The sequence below is a fragment of the Nannospalax galili genome, unplaced genomic scaffold (assembly GCF_000622305.1).
Source record: "Nannospalax galili isolate Female #2095 unplaced genomic scaffold, S.galili_v1.0 scaffold271, whole genome shotgun sequence".
NCBI lineage: Eukaryota > Metazoa > Chordata > Mammalia > Rodentia > Spalacidae > Nannospalax > Nannospalax galili.
In genome coordinates this window covers 8,320,703-8,348,699 of record NW_008331789.1, presented here as the reverse complement: position 1 = coordinate 8,348,699, position 27,997 = coordinate 8,320,703, and the positions used below count along the sequence as shown (strand labels likewise).

The following is a 27,997-nucleotide window of genomic DNA, read 5'->3' as shown; positions in this document are numbered from 1 at the left end:
TCATAGCTCAGGATCCCTATTTGCTGAGGGATGGGAAAAAGGAGAAATTGCAGGCATTATTAAACCTGTGAAAACTGTGGGGCCCCCAGGACTGCATAGGCCCGTGGCCCCGTGTTTTTCAGACAGCTGTTCATACAGCTGGGAAAAATAGCCGTCCCTCTCAGCCTGGTAACACGTGCAGGCCACCGTGGTACTTCTTGCACAAGGCTGTGACATTGAACTTGGCAGGATGAGCTTCAGAGCAGCTGCTGAGAATGGGCTCATCACACTTCAGTGGCTTCCCTGCTACGAGACCAGCCAGAGACAGAGGTATGTGCAGCCGGGAGGCCCAGAGCTACATGGTACTGGAGGACCATTCTTCTACCCACATTGATGCCCTCATGTTGACCACCACAAAATGCTGCCACTCCCTATATTTGGGGCCTTTCCTACTGGGCACATCCGGGTCTGTTAGAACCAAGTTGTACAGTTTCCCTGGGTCAAGGTCATCCCACAAGAAGCTGCTGGGTTTGTTCTTAACCTGGGTGGGGGTCAACACTTTGCCCAGCCAGTCCACCTCCGTCCTCAGTGAGTGCTGGGGAGGCTCCTCCACCTCCTGCAGGCTCAGCTGCCCAGCACAGCTACTGAGGTTGGCAGCCTTGGCAGAGGACAGATTGGTGAGAATGAGTGGAGACGACCAAGCCCTGCACAGACCACAAGCTGTGAACTGGCCAGGTGACTTAGCTATATGATTTTGACAAGTAACTTACTAAGTTTCAATTTTTCATTAGTAGTGATAAAACAATTTTCAAAAATACTTGAAAACAAGGTGTGGTGGTCTGTACCTTAGCCCAGCACTTGGGAGGCGGAGGCAGGTGGATGGGGTCAACCTGGTTTATATAGCCAGTTCCTGGCCATCTAGGAGACCCTGTCCCAAAAGGACCCAGTGTAGGCAAAACATAAATAAATAAATAAATAAATAAATAAATAAATAAATAAATAAGAAAGAATTAGGGCTAGAGAGATCACTCAGCCATTAAGAGCACTGGCTGCTCTTTCAGAGGAACCAGGTTCAATTCATAGCACCCACATAGCAGCTAACTGTCTATATCTCCAGTAACAGGAGATCTGATGCCCTCTTCTATCCTCCAGGGGCACTTCAGGTTGAGGATGCACTTACATACATGCTGGCGATACATTCACACACATAAAAAATAAGAATAGAGAATCAGCATTCAGAGGCCTGGAGTCCCAGTTCCTTCCAGATGTATGAGGCTGGATGATTTAAGTTTTTATACAGTTTGCCTATCTATGAAATACGGATACTATTACTGTCCACATGCTAAAATTTCTGTGGAGAAAATAATGTAGTGAATTTGTTTGCTTGCTGCTCTATGTATAAAACCAGGCTCTATTAAAAGACTTGATTGGTGCATTCATAGTGATAATTATTAACTGATTTCTCTTATTACCGAGAAAAGAACTCCCAGTAGACATATCCCTCATTTGGGTTTATCACCATAAAAGATTTCACTAAATCCAAGAAAATAGCATTGAATTTTTCTCAGTAAGAATTTAAATATTGTTCCTAGTTTTTAAAAAGTTACTAGCAAGATAGTAAATACTACTTTATAAAAATTGTTCTTGTGACCTTGGAACTTAAATCTTGTATTTAAATAATAGCGTCATTTGTATAGCACTTTCATTTATTATCAAATCACTTTGCCTTTTAATTGCCCTTCAAGAGAAGCCAGAGCAGGCATTGTTATGGAATGACATTCATAAATTGAGTAATAGATAAAGCAAAGAAGGTTGACACCAGCTGAATCCCCATTATGCCAAACTGTTCTAAACATAGCATGTGTACTGTTCCAGCTTGTTTCTGCATTGCTGTGACAAAACACTCCAGCCACTCAAACTTGGGGAGGAAAGGGTTTATTCAGCTTATATCTCTTGGGTCACAGTTCATCAGGGAGCCCAAGCTAGGAACTCAGGGCAGGAACCTGGAGGCAGGAGCTGGATCACAGGCCATGGAGGAGCTGCTTACTGGCTTGCTCCCCTGGCCCCTGCTCAGCCTTTCTTATGCAACACAGGTCCACCTGCCCAGGGGTGGCACCACCCAGAGTGGGCTGGGCCCTCCCACATCACTCATCAAGAAGATGCTCCTCAGACATGGCTTTTCTGTTGCTGTGATAAAACACTGACCAAAGCAATTTATAAAAGGAAGAATTTATTTGACCTTACAGTTCCAGGGGAATTACAGCCCATCTTGGCAGGGAGGCACAGTAGCAGAGGTGGCTGGAGGAGGAGCAGAAACTAAGCTCTACATCCTCAAGGGGGCACAGGAAGCAAGAGAGCAACTGGAGATCCAGCAAGGCTTAAGTCTCTAAGCCCACCCCCAGTGACATGCTTCCTCCAGGATAGCCACACCTTCTAAGACCTCCCAAAACAGTGCCACCATCTGGGCTGTTAAATGTCCAAATATTGGAGCTTATGAGGGACCTTTTCATTCAAACCACCACATATCTGTGCAACATAGGCCCACCTTCCCAGAGGTGGCATCACCCACAGTGGCCTGTGCCCTCCCACAACACTCATCAATCAAGAAGATGCCCCACAGACATGGCCACAAGCCAGTCCTATGAATGCACTTCCCTAATTGAGGCTCCCTCAGCCCAGGTGTGTCTAGTTGACACTAAAGCTATCCAGCAGTGTACTAACTCAGTGAAGCCTTCAAGTGCTCTGGAAACTGATTACAGAGACACTTCCATTTTACAGAATGGAACACTGAGCAAGAGAGAGAATAAAAGATACGGCTTCAAAGCCAGGATGATAAGCACATTTAACACAGTTCTGAAGCTCACGTCCTCACTTCCAAACCAGCCAGCAGTGGAATTATTAAGTTAAAGGGAAATAGGAACAGTAAGCCTTATTTATTTGTAAACTATCTAGTTTACAGTCAGGAATAATATTTTTTAATCATTATAATATTTAGAGATGTGACTGGTAAATAGTGAACATATTGTTCAATGGCATCTGTTTACACACACCCAGGTAAGTGTGTATCTGGGGAGAGTTAAGGAGAGGTGTTTGAGGTGAATATGTTCAAAATCCACTGCATTTTAAATAATTAATAAAGTAATTTATTTTTTATTTTAAAAGAAAGGGTCAGAAAATAATTTTAAAATCCTCAAATTCAAGAAACACTAAAATTATACTATTACTTTGATCTTTAATTCCTTACATTAAGAAGTATTCACATAAAAGCATATTTACATATCACTAAGTAATGTAAACATTAAACTACTTAAAAGAAAGAATTAGACAATTAATTAAAAAAAACTATCAATGGAAAATTTCACTGAACATAAGACCAAAATGTATTGAGAGTATGTTACTAAAGTTGGCAGTATGCACCAAATTACAAAATATCAAGAGTAACATTAACACTGAATGGGTAATATTATTTAGCAAATATGTAAAAAGGCTAATTTTCTTTTAGAAAACGTTAAAATACTTAAATAACCCTAGAGAAAATAGATTGATGACTTTGAAAGTTAATTCACTAAAAATTAATGAAAATACTGCAAAATACATCAACTAATATTAATTAATTTCCAGCGATGCTCATTAAAACTCCAGTCTTTGCTTTTGAAATGTCATTATGCGATGTGTTCAGAAATGTGATTTTACGTTAAGAGTGGACTATTTGAATGCCCTTATATTACTGATTATAATAGTTATATATGAATTGGTAGAACCTCTTTGAAAGGAAATATAATGATATTTGGCAATATAACATATTCATCTATATTTTGACTCAGTCATTTCAGCCAGATGAAATTACCCTGCACTAGAACTCTACTATGTATGTGCAAATATTACAAGTCAAAGATGAATCATCGAGGGTCCAGCACACTTTCTGTTCCATGTCAGGTGATACATTAAAAATGAGAGACTGAGAATGTAGCCTAGATGGAAGGGTGCCTGCCTAGCATACCCCAGTTCCTTGTTTTGATCACCAGCACTCCATAAGATAACCCCAGAGAACACCATCTTAATGTCTCCAGCTCATAGATGAGAAAAAGTCAACGCAAAGAGATTGGACTCTCATTCAAAGGCACGTCCATGGAGACGCTCAGTGCACAGATGCAGACAGATTCCCCACTTCTTATTGCATATATGATTTCAAGACCCCTATTGCATGCTTTGATATGCAGTATCTAGTCAAAGCTGTTTTAAGAACTGTTTATTACTGCACAAGTACCCACGCCAAAATGACATTTGTCTGTTTGTTTTCACAGTTCTATGGGTTGACTAGTCTCAGATGGACAGGTGCCTGGGTCTGTGTCCTTTCTGAGCTGGTTCATGCAGAAGGTTTAACATAGAGACTTCTGGGTTCAGAGGTCTAAGATATTCTCATGAGCAGCTCTAGGTTTGTTTGCTGTCTCTACCCACATGTTTTGTCACTACTCAATAGCATGGATTTCTTAAACATGTGACACAGTCATTCAAAGATTGCAAGCCCTCATGGACAAATGTTTATTTGATATCTTCCTAGGCTACATTTCTTGTAGTCACACTGGCAAAGCTAAGAGGATGGACAAACCTAGAACGCATTTACGAAAGCATAGCACAAGACAACAGATGGCCAAAGGCATGTTTCCCTAGGAGCTGTTGGTTTAACAGCAGAGCGCTTTGTATGGGGGCCTCCCTCAGATACGGTTTAAATAGGCAGGCCAGGATTGAAGGGAAGAAACTTATGATCGCTTTTCATAAGAAAGAGCTTTTCTCAAAACATGGCTCTGTGTAGCAATGCCTCATGTAATTACACTTGCTTTATAAAAATTGAGGGGCTGAAAAACTCTCTCAGAGCACTGGATACTTTTCAGAGGACCCAGGTTGGGTTCCCAGCACCCACATGGTGGCTACCAACCACGTGTAACTCCTGTTCCAGTGGATCCGATGACCTCTTCTGGCCTGCATGTGCGCACTTATATACGTGCAGGCAATATACTCATACACATAAACATTTTAAAAACAAAATTTAAAAATCTTAAAATTATTTTTTAATTTCATACTTGGCTACAGTGTGTGGCACCTGCATGCCACACAACCCCGCTCCTGTCTCCTTCCACACGCTGCTCTCTCCCCTCACTCCTCCTCCTCCTCCTCCTCTTCCTCTTCCTCCTCATCCTCCTCGTCCTCCTCCTCCCTTTTCTTCTTTCTTCACCTTCTTCCTTTTTCTTGTTCTTTCTTCTTCTGTTAATATCATTACTATTACGATTATTATTATTACTAAATAACCTACCAAGTCCAATTTGTGTTGCCTGTATACATATAGATGCTGGGCTTACCACTGAGACAGAGGCAACCTCTCAGAGTGTTCACCCTTGAAGGAAACTGACTCTCCCTCAACTCTGTCAACTCTCAGCAATCCCTCAACTAGGGGTGGTGCCCGTAAGCCCTTCTGCACATGCTGGAGTGTTGACAGGTGTGATCTTGTCCAGCTCCTGTGCAGGCAACCGTAGCTGTTGAGAGCTCCTTGTGCTGCATCCCTGTCATGTCCATTAGTTATTATTTACCAGAAGTCCTCCCAGTTTGCTGGCTATTGAGATCTTTTTACTCTCTCTTCCTTGATGTTTCCTGAACATTTGTTGAAGGGGTCATGCTATAGATGACTCACTTGGGGATGTGCACGCCATAGTCAATTCTTCTCTTTGTTTTGACAAGTCGTGTTTTTCAGTCATACCCACCATCTGCTGCAAAAAGCAGCTTTTTTGATGAGGGGTGGAAGATATGCTAATTTATGCATATAAGCATAAATATTTAGAAGGCAGTTGGATTCGAACTCAAGTTAACAAGGTTGTATGAATAGGGACACATAAAGGGTCTATGTCATCTCCAGCAACAGGCTCTTGGCTAGGTTTACAGTACCATGCATGAGTACCCATCTACTGAGTGGGCCTTAAGAATAATCAGACAACTGTTGTCCATGCCCTAGATGCTGTTGCCACTATTGCACAAGTGGGCAAATCTTTATATTAACATAAGAACCTTGCATCCATACAAGGTCTAGGATATATCCATTTCTACAGAACATACTTCCACACTAACTATGCTTAAGCCATCCAATTCCACAACCCATTCATGTTTTATAAATCATGATCACTGTTGTTTCAAATGTTATTACATTTCTTATATTGTTATACTTTAGTTTCTATACAATGCTAAAGCTGTAATTACTGCAGCTGGCCACCAAAGATTATGCAAACACTTTGCAAAAAGAATGCTCAGAGGCCTCACAGTATATGCTGTGGTTCTGAATAGAACTTCTAACCTAGTGATGATGGGCAGATACAAAGGGAGAGTGCTTTGGAGATTCATGCTCATGTTTTGCATTAACTTCCCTTTATTCAGCTCAATAGGGATGTCTTTGAATTTTGCCCTGGGTCCTAGAAGACAAGATGCATTTAGAGGCGAGTGTAGGAAAGGATTGGAGAGACTGAAACTTTCCTTGTGCTCACCTCGAATTGTGTGTAGACAATATTCTGACTGGACACTGGAAAAATACATAAATCATTTTTCTCTTAATAGTAGGTTTTCATTCCAGTATCATATTACTTATTAAATCAATAACTCAGTGAAGCTTAAACCACCACCCACAATCACCCTTTGCAATCAGTAAGAATTCAGGAAGAATTAAGCCGTCTCAGCTGCATCACTTTACCTCATTCTCTGCACTTTGTGCATCTTCCTGTTATAACCATGCGTATGCTATTGCTCTTCGTCCACTGAGAGTGTTCCTCCTTTGTCTGTATTCCAGAATGTTGCCTGAAGGCATTGTCAATGCCACAACTCTTGTCCCAGTATTCCCTTGGTCACCCACATAGTGATGTGTAAAAGAGATAAGGGATGGTTTTCTTGCTGTGGCATTTATTCTCATTTTATCATGGGGAAATTAATCTTGTAGATCCTTAGTTTTCTAATAACAGAGAATACTATCTTATAAGTCTATGGATATTAAAATGACTATACCCAAAATATCAGTAATACCAGTATCAACAACAAAATCTGGCCCTTAAGAAGGGCTGTAGTGGGTAAAACTGTAGGAATATTTACAAAGATTTGATAATGTATATCATTTTTCCATATGTTTATCGTAGCACATATCTTTTCTAATGTTATCATTATTTATTGCATATGTTTATGTGTATGTATGTACTATATATGTGATTACATGTTCTTGTGTGCTTGCCTGCGTGTGCACATGCATGTGGAGATAAGAGGTCAACATCTGGTAATTTCCTCCATCACTCTGTATATTAATTTTTAATATTTTACTATTACTTTAACTTTGTGTCTAAGAGTGTATTGTCTGCATGTATGCAAGTGCCCCTGTTCTGCAATGCCAACTGTGGTCAAAAGAGGGCATCTAATTCCCTAGAACAGAAGTTACTGATGGTTGTTAGCTGCCATGTAGCTGCTTGGAAGGAAGTGAGCCTGGTCCCTCTGCAGTAGCACCCAGTGCTCTTAACAGCTGAGCCATCTCCTCAGCCTCATCCTCTATTATTTTCTGAAACTTAGGTCTGTCACCCTATCTGGAGCTTTCTTATTCTGCTGAACTCCTTGGGAGGCAATCCCCAGGATCTCTTTTCTGTTTTTCCCCAGAATTGGAATTACAGACATATAGAGCTGCACAGGGCTTTTATGTGAGTATTTGGGAATAAGCCATCTTCCCAGCCCCTCCCCCAATACTGCCATTATTTATTAACCATGTTGATTGCATATTTTTACACTGTGGACAGTATAAAGTAACACATTATCATTTATTCATTTTTATAATTCCTACTTTACTTAGGAGAGAAAATTAGAATATCTACATTGATTGGGGCAAAACAAGGAAGGGGGGAAGGAGGGAGGGAAAGAAGGAGGGGGGGATGGAGAGGAAGGAAGGGAGGGAGGGAGGAAGGGCAAATATTGTTAATATAGTAAAACAATGTCTTCAAGAGGACTAATTTATCAAAGGAAAGAAAGAGGGGAAGGAAGGAAGATCAAGCTCAAATACTGTTAATATAACAAAAGTAAGGGAAGTAGGAAGGGGGGAAGGAAGGAGGAAGGAAGAAAGGAAGGAAAATATGAAGGGGGATGGAGGGAGGGAGAGAGGGAGGAGGGACAGAGGGAAAGAGGGAAAGAGGGGGATGGAGGGAGAGAGGGAAGGGGGACGGAGGGAAAGAGGGAAAGAGGGGGATGGAGGGAGAGAGGGAGGGGGAGGGAAGCAGGGAGGAATAAAGAAGAGAAGGTGAGAAAGAAGAAAGAGAAAAGGAAGGAAGATGAAGGGAGGAAAGGACTCCATGGAGTTTCTGGGTATTACTGAATCTGCACGTGAAGTCGGGCCTCTGTTGCTACACAGCAAAGGACTGCACTGGGCAAAGGACAGTCTAGACCAGATCAATATTTTAAAGAGGTCAATGAATAATTCTGAAGAACTTTTAATGACTTCCCAGCCTTCCTAAAAGTCTAAGAACTAATCATTTATTTTAAAAGCTCTTTCCTACTACCATAGTCCAGTGCTTTAAAAGTCATATTTGATGCTAAGATGGAAAAAATATTCAACTGATTGGCAGCTGGAGTGGGAAAGCCATTTTTATTCAGTGAAATATGTTCCACATAAACATCCCAGGAGTGTTGGAATTGACCTAAAAATACAACCCACCCAAGCGGTCTTACTTCAAGATCCCTCCATTTCTGTAGTTTTGCCAGGTCTGTCCATTCAATAGGAGTTGCTTAGTAGTTACAAGTCTTGATTACTCAAACTTCAGGTTCCGGGTCACTCTTCGTGGGGGGAAGCATGGCATATCTAGTTAATTTTATTCACAGAGAGTCTGGGTCATTTGTTATCCCTGCTTCAGAGCGTCTGCTTTTTTCTTTCTTTTTTTTGGAGCTGAGGCCCTAACCGAAAGCCTTCCGCTTGCTAGGCAATTGCTCTACCACTGAGCTAAATCCCCAACCCCCAGAGTCTCTGCTTTTAAACAAAGCAGTGCTTGGCTGGCAGAAACCATCCACTTCTCAATGCCCATTGCTCTGCTGAGTTCTTTCTTCCACTTTGTGGTTACATAGCTCAGTCTGCTCAGCTCTTCTCCCTGTCCCTCATCATCTTTCACTGTTATGTCCTAATGAAGCTTAGCCAGACATGACCACCATCACTGCTGCGGCCCTGAGGTTCCATGTTCTTAATCACAGTTCACTGGATGCAGAGAACAACTGTTATTCCTAATTTAACAATTTCAAGTAAACAGATGGAAATATCATATTTTCTGTTAGAGACATGTGGTAAATATGAATATTGATGTGATATACCAGGCTTGTTCACATAGTATTTACAGAATCTACCAAAGAGGAATACACATAAGTGTATTTCATTAAATTACCGTGCTCTATTTAAATCATAGCCTTTCTTTACTCTTTATGACCAAGCTTACCTCAGTGGGTAGCTTTTCATAGACTTTGCTGGAAGCGTGACTCTCTCTGGCTTCTCCCACTGGGAGTACAGGTAGAGACTGCAGGACAACAGAAAGGAAGAAGGCAAGGTATTTCTCCAGGTGCTGTTTTCATCAGGTGTCCATCCTGTGTGGTTGTAGCACACATTTGGTAGGCTCACCTGATCACATCCATTAGAGGAAAGCCATGGTCCCTGAGCTCTATGGCATTGATTTCTCTCATGTGAATTTATCCTGAATGCTACTGGCAGTCTCTCTCAACTCTAGAATGCTGTGTCAGTTTCTTGTGTGCCCACAGCTGTTCTATCATTAACATATGCAATCCATGTATTGAATTCATCAGAAAAATACTATAAACTCTGCTTTCTTAATGCTTCTACCACACAGCATTGAATTGTGTGCCTTCTGAGAGGTTGTCTGTAAATAAAAGGCAGCTAGATGATGATAGATAGACAGATAGATGATAGGCAGAAGATAGAGAAATATATAAATGATAGATAATAGGTAGCAAGACAGATGATGGATGGAAGGACGGATGGATAGATGGATGGATGGATGAATAGATAGATGGCTAGATGGATGAATAGATGACAGAGGGATAGTTACCGTAGATAGACAGAACTTCTGTTCCAGAGGATCTGACACCCTTTTCTGACCTCTGGGGGATTGCATTTGCATAAATGAAGGCAATGCACTCATACACACAAAATAAAAATAATAAATAAAATATTAAAATTAATACAGGGAGTGATATACATAGATAGATGGTAGATTATAAATAGAAAGATAGATGCTAGATCGATAGACAGACAGATACATATAGAGAGATGATAGATGGTAGATAGATAGATAGATGATATATAGATAGATGCTTGACTGATAGACAGATATATGTATATATATGTATATATATATGATGGGTAGATGATAGATATGTGTATATATACATGATGGAAGATAAATGATAGATGACAGATAGATGATAGATATATGATAGAGATAGATAGATGATAGATAGATAGATAGATCAATAGATAGATAGATAGATAGATGATAGATGATGATAGATGATAGATAGATAGATAGATAGATAGATAGATAGATAGATAGATAATCAACTGAGAGTCTGTAGGGAATCTCTCCTGCTTCCCACCAGTTTTTTTCAGTGAAGAGCATCCAGTGAAAGAACCAGTATAACCCTGAATTCAGAGTTCCTCAGTTACCTCTTGTGCTAGATAGCTTTAGCGTCAACTTGACACATTGGGTCGAGGGAGCCTCAATTGGGGAATTGCTTCCATAAGACTGGCCTGTGGCCATGTCTGTGGAACATCTTGATTGTTGAGTGATGTGGGAGGGCCCAGCCCACTGTGGGATCCCAGAAGATCAAGCCAGTAAGCAGTGTTCCTCCATGGCCTGTGCTCCAGCTCCTGCCTCCAGGTTCCTGCCCTGAGTAGTTCCTGCCTTGGGCTCCCTGATGAACTGTGACCTGGGAGATGTATGACAAACAAACCCTTTCCTCCCCATGTTGGTAGTGGTCAGAGTGTTTTGGCACAGCAATGGAGAAACAAACTAGAACAGCTCTAAGGAAATGTGCATATTGGTGGGAAGAAACACCACGGCTCGCCTGTTCTTTGGATGTTTTGCTTCACATGTACATGGTCATGGCAGCGTATGTTAAATTCCTTGACACACTAGGCTAGTAAAATGGACCCTGAATTTGCACTTCACACACTCACACTTTAGTTTCTGGTCTTCATGTTTACCATATGCATTTGGCAGTTAGTTTCTATCTGCAAGACTCCATTGAAGAATCAATAAACCAGAGGCTTAGTCTATATCTTCACACTACTCAAATTTTTATGAAATTAACAGAAACATTTCAAAATGTGTTCAGAAATTGGAGCTACAGTTAATCCTTTCTTTAAACAGTCCTTGCACTTTATATGATAATAGTGTATTGGATATATAACTTAAAATATACATTTATTTTTAGAGATTTGATTCTAGGACAGGAAGAGTGCATTTTATAAAAAATAAATCACCTGCACATAGGAATTATAAACTCTATAAAATACTTTTAAACAATTTAAAGCAGTGGAGAATGAATGAAGATGAAAACAGGGGCTGTGTCACTTCCTGAAAGAAGAGAAACCCGCTCATTGCCAGCTGTGTTCACACACCACTGCCTCAAGGAAAGAGCAGGAGAAAACTAGCAAAGCTGTACACTGCATCAGCTTGAGTGATGAAGTTGGAGAACAGATATTATGGACTGAAAACCGGGATGGGGAAATATCAGATTTAAGCAAGAAGTAATATGAGAGAGTCTAAAGCTGAGGAACTGTTTCACAGAAGTGGAAAAATGAACAAGGAACCACAAAATACTATTAGTGCAAATAATCTTGGGCAAAATGGATATAGTTTGGATCATCACATTCATAGATTTTAAAATGCTATGAAATTATTGAAATAAGACAGGTACATAAGCCGATAGAACAAAATAGACTAGAAGTGGAGCAAAAACTTATGCTGAATTAACTGCTGTCAAAGGGGCCCAAACCATACAATGGCGATAAAATGGTTTCTTCAACAAATAGGGCTGGACATCTGGTTATCCCCATGTAGAATATTGAAACTGGACTCTTTCACACTTAGTACAAAAATCTACTCAAAATGGGCCAAAGCCATAAACGTTAGGCCAGTAAGTGTGAAACTGTGAAAGAAAATGTGAATAAAATTGGGCCAGTGAGATGGTTCAGTTGGTAAAGATGCTAAGACTGACAATCTGAGTTTAATCTCTGGGATCCATGGAAGAAGAAGAGAAACAACTCCCCTAAGTTGTCCTTTGATCACCACACACGTATTATGGAATGTGCATGCAAACAGACAGACAAACACTCCCCCCACACAGACACACTAAATGACAAACATCCATATTCTCTCTCATCTGTATATTCTAGTTTTGACTATTTGGATATTGCAAGCCAACTAAAAATGTGAGAGTTCAAAGGGTGATAGCATTCATGGCAGAATAATGTTGAACCTAATAGACAGGGGCTATCAAGCCACAATCCCAGTGCCAGTTATAGAATACCTCTGTATGAGTTGCAGGTCAGGGATGCCCCAGAGGCTCCCCAGACAATGCAAGCTCTTGCTATACCCCTTGGCTCCCCACCAGAACTAGTTGATAAGACTGTATTGCTGAAGACACCACACATTTTGGATACAAGATGCAGAGAAATGAAAGTGGAATTGAGCTGGAAGCTTCCTCCCTGCCTTCCAGCTTGCATAGTGACAGAAGGTGCAACATAGACTGTTTGGGGAGAAAATTCATCAGTGATTCTACCCTGTTGAGAACTCTCCAAACTGCAATAGGAACCCACCAGACAAGATGTGGTCCCTTGCGCAATAGAGGAACAACTTTTATGCGGGAAATCAAGTACTCTCTGATGCACTTAAAGGGAACACTTCAGCATGGATGTTTGCTACCACCAGATACCTACACTGGAGTTTCTGGAGCTGGTGGGAACCTGCCTGGGACACAAAGTTCATTAGGACATTAGGGTCATTAGAGCTACTGACATGCAAAGGATGGAAGCTTCTGACAGATGCCCTGACAACTTTCACGAAATATTGAAAGAATTGTACCAAACTCATTCTACAAAGGTGGATAATATCACCTTGGTACCAAAATGATACAAAGGTACAATAACAATCAAAACAGCAATAACAACAAATTTGGTCAATTTTCTTGATGAACACAGGCACAAACGTCATAAAAAAAATATATATATATATGGCAAATTCATCAAGACATGTAAAGACCATTTATCATTATCAACTTGGTTTACTTCAAGGATGAGACAAAGAATCAGCAGATGTGAATCAGCAAACATATGATGACATATGAATGGAATCAGAAATAGAAATTGTAGGAAAATCTCCACAGATGCTAAGAACTTTGATAAAATTTAGAATTGGCAAAAGAGTAGAAGATACTAATAAGAGAATCATCATAACAGCATCACAAAAGTTATGTATAAAACAAACCAATAGCCAACATTATAACAAATGGAAACAACTGAAAGCATCTTCTCTAATATCTGTAATGAAGAATGTTCGTTCTTGCCAGCATTACTCAATATTATGTTTGATTTCTTAGCTACAACATGAAATAAGAAAAGAAATGAAATGAATGCAGGTAGGGATGGAAGAAGTCCAATTGTCCTGATTTGACCACCATACAACCATCGTAACAATTGAAGCCTCATTCTTGGAACTTAAAGAGTAAAACCAGGAAACACCAAGAATCAATAAATAGTTTCAGCAAAATGGCAGGATGAAAACCAACACATAAAAATTAGGAGCTCTTCGGCCTACCAGTGCTGCGTATGCTGTATGTGAAATCAGCAAAACAATCCTGTTGACAAAGCGCTACAAAAACAAAGTACCGTGCCGGGTGTGGTGATATGGACCTTTAATCCTAGCCATTGGGAGGCAGAGGCAGGTGGATCTCTGGGAGATCTAGACCACCCTGGTTCACATCATGACTTCCAGGTGGGCTGTAACTAGGAAGACCCTGTCAAAAAAATCAACAACAACAACAACAACAACAACAAAACCAAGTACCACAACGTAATTTCAACCACAGTGGTAAAAGACCTCTACAATTAAAACCACAAAACTGGAGAAACGAATCAAATCCCACATTTGAATATATATCTCAAAAGAAATGAAATATTTTATGTGAAGATACATCTCTACCCACATGTTTACTACATTCAGAATGGTCACAATATGTGAACAAATGAGCGGTCCATTGTTGGGGGACTGGATGAACTAAATGTGCATGGAGAGATAGGTAGATAGTTGATAGACACGTATAGAAATATACATTTATAGAGTGATTTATAGATGGTAGAGGGATATGACAGATAGATGATTTATAGATAATAGATGGAAAGATCTAGATAGAAGCTGTATTAGATAGATAAATGATTGGTAGATAGATAATAGAAATAAACAATAGATGATAGATGATAAATGGAATACCATCCAACCTTACAGAAGAAATAAATCTGTTTTTTGATACAACAGAGATGAATCTATGAAACGCCAATTTAAATTAAATAGACCAGGGGGAAAATAACAAATATTGCATGTTCTCAATGTGTCCTTTATTTTTCTATAATTTTACTTATTATTTTTATTTTTACGTGCATTAGTCTATTGCCTGCATCTATGTAAGTGCTCCCATGTCATATAATCCCGGGGAAGGTCAAAAGAGGGTGTCAGATTCCCTGGAACTGGAGTTACATGGATGGTTGTTTGCCATCAGGCGAGTGCTGGAAACCAAACCTGAGTTCTCTACAAGAACAGTCAACACTATTAACCACTGAGCATCTCTCTAACCCCCTTCATGTTCTATTCTTAAAAAAGAAAAGATTGGGATTAGGATTAGATAGCCATGTATGTGTGTGTGTGTGTGTGTGTGTGTGTGTGTGTATAATGATCAAAGAAGAGGAAAGATATTAAAAGGGAGTAGAGAGGATATGGGAGGGATTACGAGAGAAAGGGGAGGGTGATAATGAACTGGAAGATACAGCACTTCTATGTGAAATTCTCAAAAAATGAAAAATACAAAGTCTAAAGAATTAAAAACTTAGAGACATAGAATTCATGTAAGTGTAATATAGAGTGATGGTGAACAGCATGGGAGAGATGATGGAGAGAAAGGAGAGTCGATTAAAAGGTAGAGCAAGTTAATTAGGCAGAAGAAAATGCTTCAAAGATTCTTTCACAGATCAGTGAGAATAGTAATAACACACTGTACATTTTAAATTTGATTAGAACGGATTTTAAATGGTCTTACCACAAAACTAAGTATACAAGGTGACAGATTTATTGGGAAGTATGATTCAATCGCTATACTTTGCAAATATGTAACAAAACATAAGATGAAAAACCACAAATATATGACATATAATTGCTATTTGTTAATTAAAAATAGAACCAAATGAGAAATTAAAGAAGACTCAAATAAATATATTTCCTTTTATTATAGATTATTTACTGCTGGTAAAATGTAAAACAGTGAAATTGCTGTGGAATACAGTTTGGTGGTTTGTGAATTGATTTAGCATACAACTCACCATATAATTGGCAAATCCATTCAGGTTATATTAACAAAATAATTGAAAACAGAATCTCATATAATTCCTTTCTTTTTGGTGCTACTTATGTATTTATTTACTTATTTACTAATCTATCTAGCTATCTGTCTACCTATCTGTCTGTCTTTCTGTCAGCCCATCCCTCCCTCCGTCCCTCTTTCCCTCTCTCCATCCATCCATCCATCCATACATACATACATACATACATACACACATACATACATACATCTATCTTTAGAAACAGCACCTAATTTTTTTATCCCAGGCTGGCCTCGAACTCTGTGTGTTCTTCCTGCTTGTCTCTTGAGTGCTTAGATTACTGGCATGTACCATCATGCTTGTTTTCAAATAGGGATTTCTATGCTTGGGATCACATCAGCACTTTTCAAAACAGCCATGAACTGGCAGCATCCACAGATAGATGGATTGGTAAAGATAGCATGAGGAATATAATTGATCAGTATTCACTCTGCACTGGAAGCTAGTGCTGGTGGCTACAATTATGAAGCCAAACTTTAAGGAGATTATATTCCCTGAAAGAAGTCTATCTCAAGAGACAAGCAATTCCACTCATGTATGGTACAAAGTGTAGTAATCCCATTGCAACAGCCATGGGCAGTCACCAGTGAGGAGATGCAGCAAACAGTGGGGTTTAGCAAGAATGGTTTTTCTGACTGGCAAAATGAAAAAATTCTGTATGTTATTAACACGATGTGAATATACTGAAAATACTGAATCATACATTTGAAACAAGTAAGCTGTCATATGTGTATCTTGTCATGTTGTTAAATAGAGATAACGGAAGGGGCTGGAGAGATGGCTAAGCAGTGAAAAGTACTCTCTGCTCTTGCAGAGGACCCAAGTTCAGTTCCCAGCACCCACATCTGGGTGATCACAACCACCTATAAGTCCAGTTCCAGGGGATCTGATGACCCCTTTTGACCTTCATAGGCATCTGCAGGTGCATGTACATACACACACAGAGACAGACACAGACATACACCCATAAATAAAAATAAATCTTTTTTAAAAAGAGTTAAAGGAGAAAAATAGCATACAAGGAAACCACAGATTGTAAGCTATTGATGTGAAAGCTCTAGCAAAGTTTGTCATGGCCTCGAATGTATTATATAGAAATCAGAGAGTATTAAAAAAGAAACGTAAAACCCAGTAAAGATAATCATACATATTTGAAATTTTCTTCACTGAAAATGACACAGAAGTGATAAGCAAGCACATGCACAATGCTCAAAATAGTCAATCAGGGCATGCAAATTTAAACCAAACAGGATACTATTTCACACCTCCTGCCGTGCTGGTTAGAGTGTGGTACCAACTTCCCCTTACACATACTGTTTAAAGGCCCACTCAGAGAAACAGCCTGCTGTTCTTTGTTCTAAATTTGGAAGATGGAAGTCTAATCTGATGGAAGTCTTTTGTCAGATTAAAACATTGGCTCACTTCCGTGTCCCACCTTGTCTCAGCAGCGTTTTCAGAGCTAAATCGACCCTCTCTTCCCTCAGTCCCTGCAGCTTTGATAATGAACTATCTCTGCACAGCTGTCTATGTCGCACAGCTCCCCCCTCTATAAGCCTCTCTCTGGCACTGTGCCCTCAGGTGCCCTCAGGATGCATGAGGAGGCTTTATTGAGTCATCTTTCTGGAGCAGCCTTGTGGAGCTGTGTAGGGGGTGGAAGAGTATTTTGCTATACTTTATGGGAAAATGGGCCAAAATGAGCTTCTGTGCATATGTACTAAACTCAGTAACATGTGGATGTGGAGCAAAGGGCATCTTTATTTGTATGCCAGGCTTTCATAGGAACAACACACACACACACACACACACACACACACACACATGCACACACATTCCTACTGGGCACACAAGGTTGAGATGATTTTTGTGACCTTATGGAGGTGGTAATGGTTTAACTGAGATCTGAGAAGAATTCTATGAGTTCTCTACTATGATAGGTACATGTAAGCCTAATCTGTGATTCAAAGTTGAGGATATCAGACTACTGTGGTACCTGAATGGAAACAAAATGGGTCCAGAGTCTGGGGAAAAATATGCATAGTCTACAATGCAGTGATGACAACTGACAACTGATGGAGAAGGGTTAGAAAAGCGCAGGTTGAGCAAGGACCATGTGGGTCTTGGGGAGAACATAAGAAGTGCTCCCCGTGTCAGCCACACAATCTGTCTGTGAGCTGTTTCCACTGTGATGATGATGATAGAATCTCACAATTTCTGATTAATCACAGTCTCTATGTACTACAGTACAGATGACACAAGCTTCAAGTCCTACCATGCAGCAGGTCCCCCTTTCAAGGGAGGTGTAAAGAGGCTGACTTGCAGATTAATCAGAAACCTGTGCAACCATTATTGGCATCCAATATCAAAATGCACCAAAGACATCTCCTGCACTTCCTGCCCTGGAAACCACTCATCTGCGTCACAGGAGCATGCACTTGTCTCATTCAACTTTTATTTTATTCTCTATTTTTTGTTGTTTTTATTTTATTGTATATTCTATTTTCTTTTTATTTGTAACTTTCCTATGTATCTCAAGCTGGAATTATACTCCAAATAGTCTTTCTCCCCTCTCCTGAGAGCTGGGATTAAAGGTGTATATTTCCTTTCCTGGCCTAGGATGGATTTTGTCTACAGGTGGAATCAATCATCATGTTGAATTTTGAACCTGATTCTTTCACTTAGCACTATCCATTCAAATTTCATATAGGACTGAATAAAAAAAGTCCTTCATACAAATGGAATACATTTTATTCGTTTTCCAGTTGACAGACATTTAGTTGTCCTCATTTAAGATATCAAAAAAATTATGCTGATATGAACAGTTCTTTGTGTACACTTTTCTTAGAAGCTGTGTGTGTGTGTGTGTGTGTGTGTGTGTGTGTGTGTGTATTTTAACTTTTTTGGTTATGTAGCCTAAAAGGATTGACTACCTCCAGTGTTGCCTCCTATGGTTATATGTGTCAGGAATTTCCAGATTACTTTTCAAAGACAAAGTAAAAGTCAACATTATTGTCAGTGAACAGTGAACAGACCATATCTTCCATTTTCTTGTTGACATTACTAGTTCATTTTTATGACAGCCACCCTAATGGGTATGAAGTGCTATTTTATTGATTGAGATTTTGATTTATGTTCTTTTAAAGGCTACTAACGTTTCATGTGCTTATTCATTATTAGTATATTTTCTTTAAGGAAATATCTGTTCGAGTCATTTGGTCATCCAAAAAATTTTCAAGGTGAAATGCAATGACATAAAATGAATCATTTTAAATCAAACAATTCAAGCAGAGTATTGTGGCCCCTGCCTTTAATTCCAACAGAGGGGCCCAAGAACGAGGATTGCTCTTCCAAGTGAGCAGTATGAAATTCTGCCTCAAGTAAAGTGAAGTAAATAGACAGATGAGTAAATAACAAATAAATAATAAATAAACAATAGAACAATTCAATGGTACTTATTACCACCAGCACCTCTACATAGTTCCATAAGTTTCAAATTTCTGAATCTTCCCAAAAGGATTCCTGTGCCAAGGCGTGGTTGCTCTGATCTCAAGTCCACATAGACTTTTGATGTCATCCGGGGACCTCATTGTCTCTCTAGATGTACATATTCTGAATATTTCATAGATTTAATTTCATATAACCTTTTCTGTCTAAATCTGATATCTTCCACTTAATTGTTCTCTGTTGGGGTTTGGTCATGCTGTACCATGTTAATATTGTGTTCTTTTGAGGTTCTAAATAACATTTTTGGGTATTTGTATATATTAATATTTATTGACTCTGTGTGTGTGTGTGTGTGTGTGTGTGTGTGTGATATGTGAACTTATGTATGTACGTGTATGTGCCCATGCATCCATGTGGAGCCCCAAAGTGGGCATTTATTGTCTTATTCTATCACTCTGTACCTGAATAAGGCCCTTCAGACAGGTCTCTTGCTGAATCTGAAACTAGGTTGGCTACAAGCATGCAACTCATATGTACAGTAGCACTTAGGGTTCAGGTGCATGGGTGACTCTGTCTGGCATTTTTGTGGATTCTCAGGATTTCAACTGTGATGCTTCTGTATGCATAGCAAGGCATCTTGCTCAGTGAACCGTCTCCTCAACCTCCAAAGACCATCATTTGGTTATTGGTACATCCAATGAAGAGGAGATTATTTCCTCTTTTTGACTATTCTGCATACTACATATTTGAAGATCTGCGTAGATGCCCACACATTTCTAACCACAGCATTCGCCTCTCTACTTTTACAAGACCTCTGTTCTACTTCTCCCCTCTCTGTCAACACATTCCACCCCAGTGACTTCTCTATATTTTCCTGGTTTCTTAGGAACCACAAGTTGAACCGTGTACCTGACCCCAGATCAAAGGAGTGGAGGCAGGTTCTAATTTGCTCAAATTCATTGCTTCTTTTTCATTGCTGTGTATTTTGTGCATGATATAAGAAAACTACATGATATTCTAAATAATGAAGATTTACCTCTTTGTTTTCTTCCAAAAGTTTTGTGATTTCAGTTCTTTTATCCTGGTTGTCAGATTGCATTTAGGGTGTTTCTTTATGCTTATAACATGACATGAGATAGATTTACATCATATTTGCATGAAGATATGTATTATTTCCATTAGCATTTGTTGAAGATATTATTTTTCCCATTGTTGTATGTAATCTTGACATCTTTGGTAGAATGCAGTTCACAGTTACAGATGCAAGAATAGAAGCTGCTTGACTCTTCTGCACTAATTCCTACAGACAGATCAGCCATCTCCAAGGTAAAAAACCAGAATCCAATTAGAAATCCCTATACTCTGTATAGGTGTGAGAATAACATCAAAATGTGTTGGGAAAGTGTTCATGCACTTAGGCAACTAACCCTACTTTAAGGTCAGAACCTTGCACTTGGAAAAGAAATCCCAAATCCAGCATTTTCCTCAGGGATGAGGAGCATGAGTCCTGTTTTCACAATCCTTGCTTCAAGACTTTGCTCTTGAATCACCAAGAGGAACACCAGAGCCTCGAGGATTTCCTTCAACAGAAGGAACACAGGAGGTATTGGAATCATATTAGGCCGATCAAGCACTGTGCCTCCCTGCACAGGGACCAGCTCTTTTTCTGTCTTCTCCTGGAATCTTGGTGGTTAAATCTTTTTTCAAATGGATTCTGTGGTTTGGGCTCCTAAAAAGCCAGCGTTTTGAAGTCTGCACAGGAAATAGAGAGCAAACTGCTTATGTTCTCTAAATGAGAAACAGCAGTGTAGTATCTACTTCAGAAGCTGGTTTTCAAACATTCTCAGCCTCATAATCACCTTTAGGAAGAAGTTGGGGCTTGATGCCAGTAAGGTTGGGTATGCGGGGTTGGGGAGGGAGTTCCTTCTGTTCCTGTCCCTGGTTCGCAATCTTTCTTTAGAAGGAGGCCAACACATCACTGTGTACCTGAAAAAAGCGAGAGAGGCAGCTTTATTTTCTTCAGAGACACCTGAGAAGCAGAGAGCACCCCTTGCAAGAACGTGAGAAAAATCTTTGTTGAATAAGAGTGAGGCTACACCTTGTGTCCTCTTCCATAGCTTGCTACAAACATAACCACATTCCTATATACTCTGTCTGTGGAAAGTGGTTGGAGGCTTCGATCAGCAGGCCAAAAGGAATAGTCTTCCCCATGCCTTTCGCCCCAAAGTCCTGTGGAGTTGCGCTCCTGCCATTTCCCATCAGGAAGCAAAGTTATCTCTCCATGCCTGAAAAGCTAAGTGGGCCCCTACCCTCTTCGTTCCTGGGTTGGTTCATAGTGACTCCAGGTGAGAAGCCTCCCCTTGCTAGGACTAGGCTTCTAATTACTCAGACAGGACTAGGCTCTTCCTCTTTTGTTTTATCCAGCAACAAGCACCAATCAGCAGAGTCTTCTTACAACCATTTTCTCCATATGTTGAAAATGCCAGACATTTATAATGGTCACCAAGCAATTGGTTCCTAAATTACATATCGTTGTGAGTTGACTCAGCGCTGCCGTATGAGGCTCCTAGAACTCAAAGAAAGCGTAGCTTTAAAATCCACAAATGCTCAGCAATAATTTTCCACAGCTCATAGTAAGAAGTCTTATCAAAAGTGCAGACTTTTGCCCCCTGCTTTATATAGGACAAAGTTCTGCCTATAATCTTCCCTCAAGGAAGGAAGGAACTGAAACACACATCTAGCACATCAAAACCTCCAGTTACGGTTTGAGGCCCATCCTTGTCTTCCTTCTCTTAAGGGAATATCAAGACACAGAAGCATGAATTCTTCAGGATCACAAAGCACAGAGACAGTACAGTGTGAACCACACAGAGTTTGGATGCAGCTAGAAGTTTTTGCTAGGCATAGGGGCAAGGAACATCTCCTACATGGCGTGAGCTTGCAAAGAATTAAAGTGATGTTTACTTAATAGTGTCCAGGAACCAAGGCAAAGGGTAAAAGAAAATGAAAAATATAGAGAGTATTTTTCAAATAAAAGAACAAGATAAAGATCTTAAAGTGATTTTCAGTGAAATGGAGATAGATGATGTACCTGACGAAGAATTTAAAAAGACAGTCATGAAATCTCAAAAATATGGTTTCCTACACAAGACCTGTACAAGGGAAACATCAATTGACAGGACAATGTAAACAGGGAACATGTCCATTATTCCCTGGATCCTTTTTAATCACTGCGTTCTATCTCCTCTCCTACCCAACGCACCTTCCCTATGGTCCCTATGGAATTTCCTGACCTCTGTGTTTTTCCCAATTATGTTTCCCAAACACGTATAACTAAATATTCAAAGCTAATGTCCACACATTAGAGAGAACATGCAATTTTTGCCTTTATGGTTTATGATTTCTCTCATAAATGGATGCTGGCTTTTGCCATTTAGATTTGTATATTTCAATTGGATAAGTCATAGAGGTCAGGAAATGAGTAATGAGCTGTCCTAGTTTGGTTCTTCTGCTGAGATAAAACACTGACCTAAACCAACTTTTAGCAGAAATGGTTTGTTTCAGTTTACAACTTCTAGGTCAATTATCATTGAGGGAAGTCAGGGTAGGAACTCAAGGCAGAAAACTAGAGGTAGAAACTGAAAGAAAAACTATGGGGAAATATTGCTTGCTGACTTGCTTCCCCTGGTTTGCTAGAGGTGTGTATGATTATAAGGAAACAGTATTTTCTAGACACAACAGAGCAGTCACACATATGAACCCACAGAACTTAGGACAGCACGCACAAGACCTGCACAAGCCCCAGCCAGATCAAAACCCAGCATGGATGTGGTATGTGGGCAAAACACCCAAGGCCTAGCTGAGGAAGTACTGACAATTTTTAGTTGCTGGGGGAGGGAGGGTCAGTCTTTCTTAAGGGTATGGCAATTGGTAGGTTGACCATGTTCCAGGGGATGAACCCATGCCCAAGAGTATTTGCAGAACTGCATTTGACTCACTAGACCTTAAAAATTAAAGGGCATGAAGTAAAGTTGTAGGGAGGTGGGTTGGGTCAGAGACAGGATGCAGGAGAGGGTCTGAATATGACCAAAACACACTGTATGGACTTCTCAAAGAATCAATTAAAATACCATTAAAAAGGAAGTTCCAGATAGAGATATAACCGACTGTGACTAATAATAATCTGATATGTAGAGATTAGAAATGCGTGTGCAAACATCTTAATGTCAATTGCATTGAAAATGAAGTTTTCTGTATGAAACCCTATTTTAATAATGAAACAGAGGTCTTTTTAAAGGTTAAAACCTTATTTAATTTTATGTTTTATAGGGTTTATACTGAGTACAATATTGTATAATTGTAGTAATTCAACTGTAAACCTGAAAATGTACAGCCAAGTTTGTAAGAGATGCAGCCTAGCTCAGAAAATTGTTCTTGAATATATCAATGCTGATGTAGTGAAATACTTCTAAGTATGTGGTTATTGAATAAATAATTTTTTAAAAAGCAAGCAGAAAATGTCATACTCCATAATATCATAACTAACAACTCAGTACAGTTGATAGCACTCAGTCCATAGCTCTCCAGCAAGGAATTTTAGATTTGAGAAGTCAATGTCTGATCACCAGAAATAAGGTGGATGAAAAGAAAATCATCCAAAGAGTAACGACAGTCTCAGAGGTAAATGGAACATCCTGAAGTTGAATAATTCACGAAGTTTGAAGTATGACAGAAGAAAATGAGAAAAGAGAGACAAAATACATTGAAAGAAATAATAGAAGAAAATGTCGTCAGTCTTGGCAAATTAATACAAAGCCGTAGCTAAGAAGCTTTAATGACACTTAATAAGGTAAAATCTGAGTCGCACATTCAGATACCTTATATCTGTGTCAACAAAATTAAAAGACATGGAGAATCTTTAAAGCTGCTAACGAAAACTATTCTGTTATGTACAAACAAACAAAAACACAAAAAAACCTCTGTTATGTGCAAACGGATCTCCTTAAAACCATCATCAATTGCTTCAACAAAACCCTTTGCCACAAGGGAAAAGAAACTCTAAGAATTAAAACTGTCAACCAAGAATGCTACTTTCAAAAACGCTGTCCTTTGAAAATGTAGGAGTGGGGGCTGGAGAGATGGGTCCGCAGTCAAGAACACTGGCTGTTCTTGCAGAAGACCCGGGTTCGAACCCCAGCACCCACATGGCAGCTAGCAACTGTCTATAACTCCAGTTCCAGGGGGATCTGACAGTCTCTTCTGTCTTCTGTGGGTATTGTATGACACGGGCGCACTTACCTACATGCAGGCAATACACTCATACACACACACACAAAAAAAAAAAAAAAAAAAAAAAAAAAAAAGAAAGAAAGAAAAAGAAAAAGAAAATGTAGGAGTATCTTTTTTTTCATACCCATGAAAGCAGAGGGTATTTCTTCATTTATTACCATGAGATCTGCCTTTAAAAATGTAAAAATGCAGTCACTCATGCCGAAGGAAAATATTGCTAAAAACAGAGTATAAGAGAATTTCAAACTCAGAAAAGTCAGTCAAGTAAAGTAAGCGTATCATCAGACACAAGCAATTCTTACACAGTAACAGAGGCAGAAACATCAGCTTCTGCTATAAATGTTAAACAAGTCTACTAAAATGATAATAGTTGCAACATTTTAAAAAATAATGTCTATAATTATAATCTATAAAAACACAACGATAACAATAAAATAAGCTGTATGAGAGGGTAGTAAAAGTATAGATTGAAAGTGGTTTAAGGGGCTACAGAAATGGCTTAGCAGTTAAGAACACTGGCTGCTCTTCCAAAGTACCCGGGTTCAATTTTCAGCACCTACATGGTGGCTAGCTAACAACCATCTGTCACTCCAGTCCTAGGGTATCTGATGCCTTCTTCTGGCTACTACAGGGATTGCATATGAATGACACAGGTACATTTACATGCATAGAGGCAATACACACATACATCTTGGCATCTCGGCCCACAACACACACATTAAATAAAAATAAAAGAAAGTGACTAAAGTAATCATTACCTTAAAATAATATTAGTATAAGTTGTTTACTGTAAACATTTTGGAACCCACAAAAAATGTCCTTAGCACACATATGAAAAATTTTGAAAATGAGAATTAAAACATTACGATACAGAAAGGCATCAATCCACAAAGGAGGAGTGAAGGTTCTACAAATCAACCAGAAAGCAGTAGTTACTCTAGTAAAAAAAGATGTAACTCTGCAATAGAAATTGAAGTATCTGTAAGGGTACGTGTAACAGCCAGTTTTCTGTTACTATAACAAATACTCACGTTTTATCTCAGTTCAGTTTTGGAGCTTCTCATCCATGATTTACGGGGCTTCTTGCTCCTATGCTGTTGATGAGGTAGCATGCCATGTAGGAGGCACGTGGTAAAGGAAGGCATCTCAGCTCACAACCAAGATGTAAGAGGACAGAAAGAAGCAAGAGTCTAGGGGTCATCAACTTGGAGGCCAAACAGTTAGTAACTGAAAAGTTGGCCCCATAAAGACCTGGCCCTTATCACAACTCTCTTGTGACAGCTAACTGTGATCATGAAACTAATAAACTAATTAATTATCTCTTCCACTAGGTTTTACCTCTGAAAAGTTCTTCCATCTTCTAACAGAGTCGAACTGTAGAGTAAACACTCAAAAAATGAACCCACATGGGCACAGTCAACCTATCAATCTCATAATTAGTTAATCTATCCCTAAAAATCATCAACTCTTCATTCATATTGGTGCTATACAAAAGCTCAAAGACACCCTATCATGAAAAGTTAAAAAGCAGCTTATAAAACACAAATCTCTAAAGCAATTCATATATTTCTAAAACACAATGGCAGCACAATCTTATGTTGAACATTTCTCTTCCATGAGGAAAAAAATAAAATAAATGATACAACCCACTCTTCTCTGTAGAACTCTTTGTCAGGGACTCATTGAATATCTTACCACTTGGGTGTGGTTCCTGGAAAAAAAAAACAGTATTAAGAACAAACCAGTATATTTCCTTGTCTCATTACTCAAACAACGTATTTACATACTTTTCTAACAAAGTGTATTAGTTATGGTTGTAGTAATAGGAACTGGCATGACTCAGTCATCAGCATCACCCAGCTGGCCTCTCAGCAGCTGTGGGAGCCACAGGAACCAACACTGATAAAACTCATGAGACAGTACATGAGTTGCATGGCTCACCAGAGTTGGTTGGATCCCTGGTGGCTCTGACATATGTGGAAATCTGCACCCTGTTGGGCTTGCAGTAATTATCTTTGGCAACAATAATTCAGCAGGGAGGCAGCAGCCTGTGTGGCTCTCAGCATGTGACAAGGGCCTCAGCAAACAGCACTGCTCACTGCAACTGAATCTGCTTTCAGAACTGAATGAAGCAAGTAATCCTGGAGCATGTCTTTAAGCAGGGGGAAAATGGGTATTGTACCCCATGTGCTTGTCTAAAACACAGTCCATAGGGAAAGGGCTGGGCTGCACTGCAACTATTCCAGTTCTTAATGATCGGAAAAACTACAAGATTCTTAAACTTCCCTTCAAGGAATGCAAACATTAATAGAGACCTTGTTGAGTGACTACCAGAGCCTCTATTCACAGTGAATGAAGAAAGCCTTTTCCTGAACAGTTCAGTCCATGTCGACTGCACCACAGGAAAACTACTAAGAACACAAAGAAACCAAGAAACAACACAGTATCAATGGGACAAAATCAACCTCACAATAACTGAAGAAAGTAGATGTATGAATTACAAACAATACTCAAAATGGTGATTTTAAAATTTAATGGGCTACAAAATGGCAAAGTAACATAAATGACACAAATAATAATATACAATTGAAATTAGAAACTAAACGACAAGAATGCAATAAAGCAGAGATTTTTAAGGTGAAGGACACATAAGCTAGATGGATAAAATGTCAATACAGGTTTTCAACTGTGGACTTGGAGAAGAATCAGTGAACTCAGAATTCTTTGGATGCTATCACTTAGGACATCAAGAGATTAGGAGAAAAAGAAAAAGTAAAAAATGAATGAATGTGTAAAGCCTATGGGGCATAACATACCATCTAGTGAGGTATACATAAGATCTGCACAAGGTTGGGCTGGCCAACAGTTCAGCAGGGATGAGAGAGGGGCTCCTCCCTGAGAATTCATTGGCAATTAATGACTATGGGAAAGGGAGTTATTTTTATCACTGATGTAGTTGTTGGTCAATTGCCTATGCTCCATTAAATATTCTCTCTCATCTATACTAATACAAGCAATCATAAATATGCTCCTTGGGTCACACACAGATAAGATATGTAAATATAACCAAAATTATTAGGAACTCAAAGAGATTTAGAGGGTTTAGGAAGGGGATAAGAAAGTTTAATGAGGGATGTTTACAATGGAAATGCTCTATACATACAAAATTGTCTGTGAGTAAATAAATAAAAAGAGGACTACCAAATGTTTACCAGTCCCAATAACACCATAAAGATAATGCTAATTGAAGGACCCTCTCACAGGATCAATGTAGGCATCTCATATTTTACAGAAGCACACAGATTAAGAGCATAATAGGATGTGCTTTCATAAACAGTTTTGTGACAGTTAATCTTTGTTGTCAACTCTATTTGATCTAGAATCCACTAAGAGACATGACTTTGAGCAGTCCTGTGAGCAAACTTCCTGTAAGGATTGTCTGAGGAGAGGAAACACCTACCTCAATGTGGGCAGCATCGTTCTGTGAAACTCCAGATATAATGAGGTCTGAGGACAATGCTGTGCTGCCTTTTGCCTGCCCACTCTGTTGCTCTCATTCTTCCCTTTGATCAGAACCAT

At 39.4% G+C, this 27,997-nt stretch overlaps 1 pseudogene; it reads right to left on the bottom strand.

Moving 5' to 3' along the window:
- On the bottom strand, positions 1-27,997 carry LOC115069224 (annotated as a pseudogene).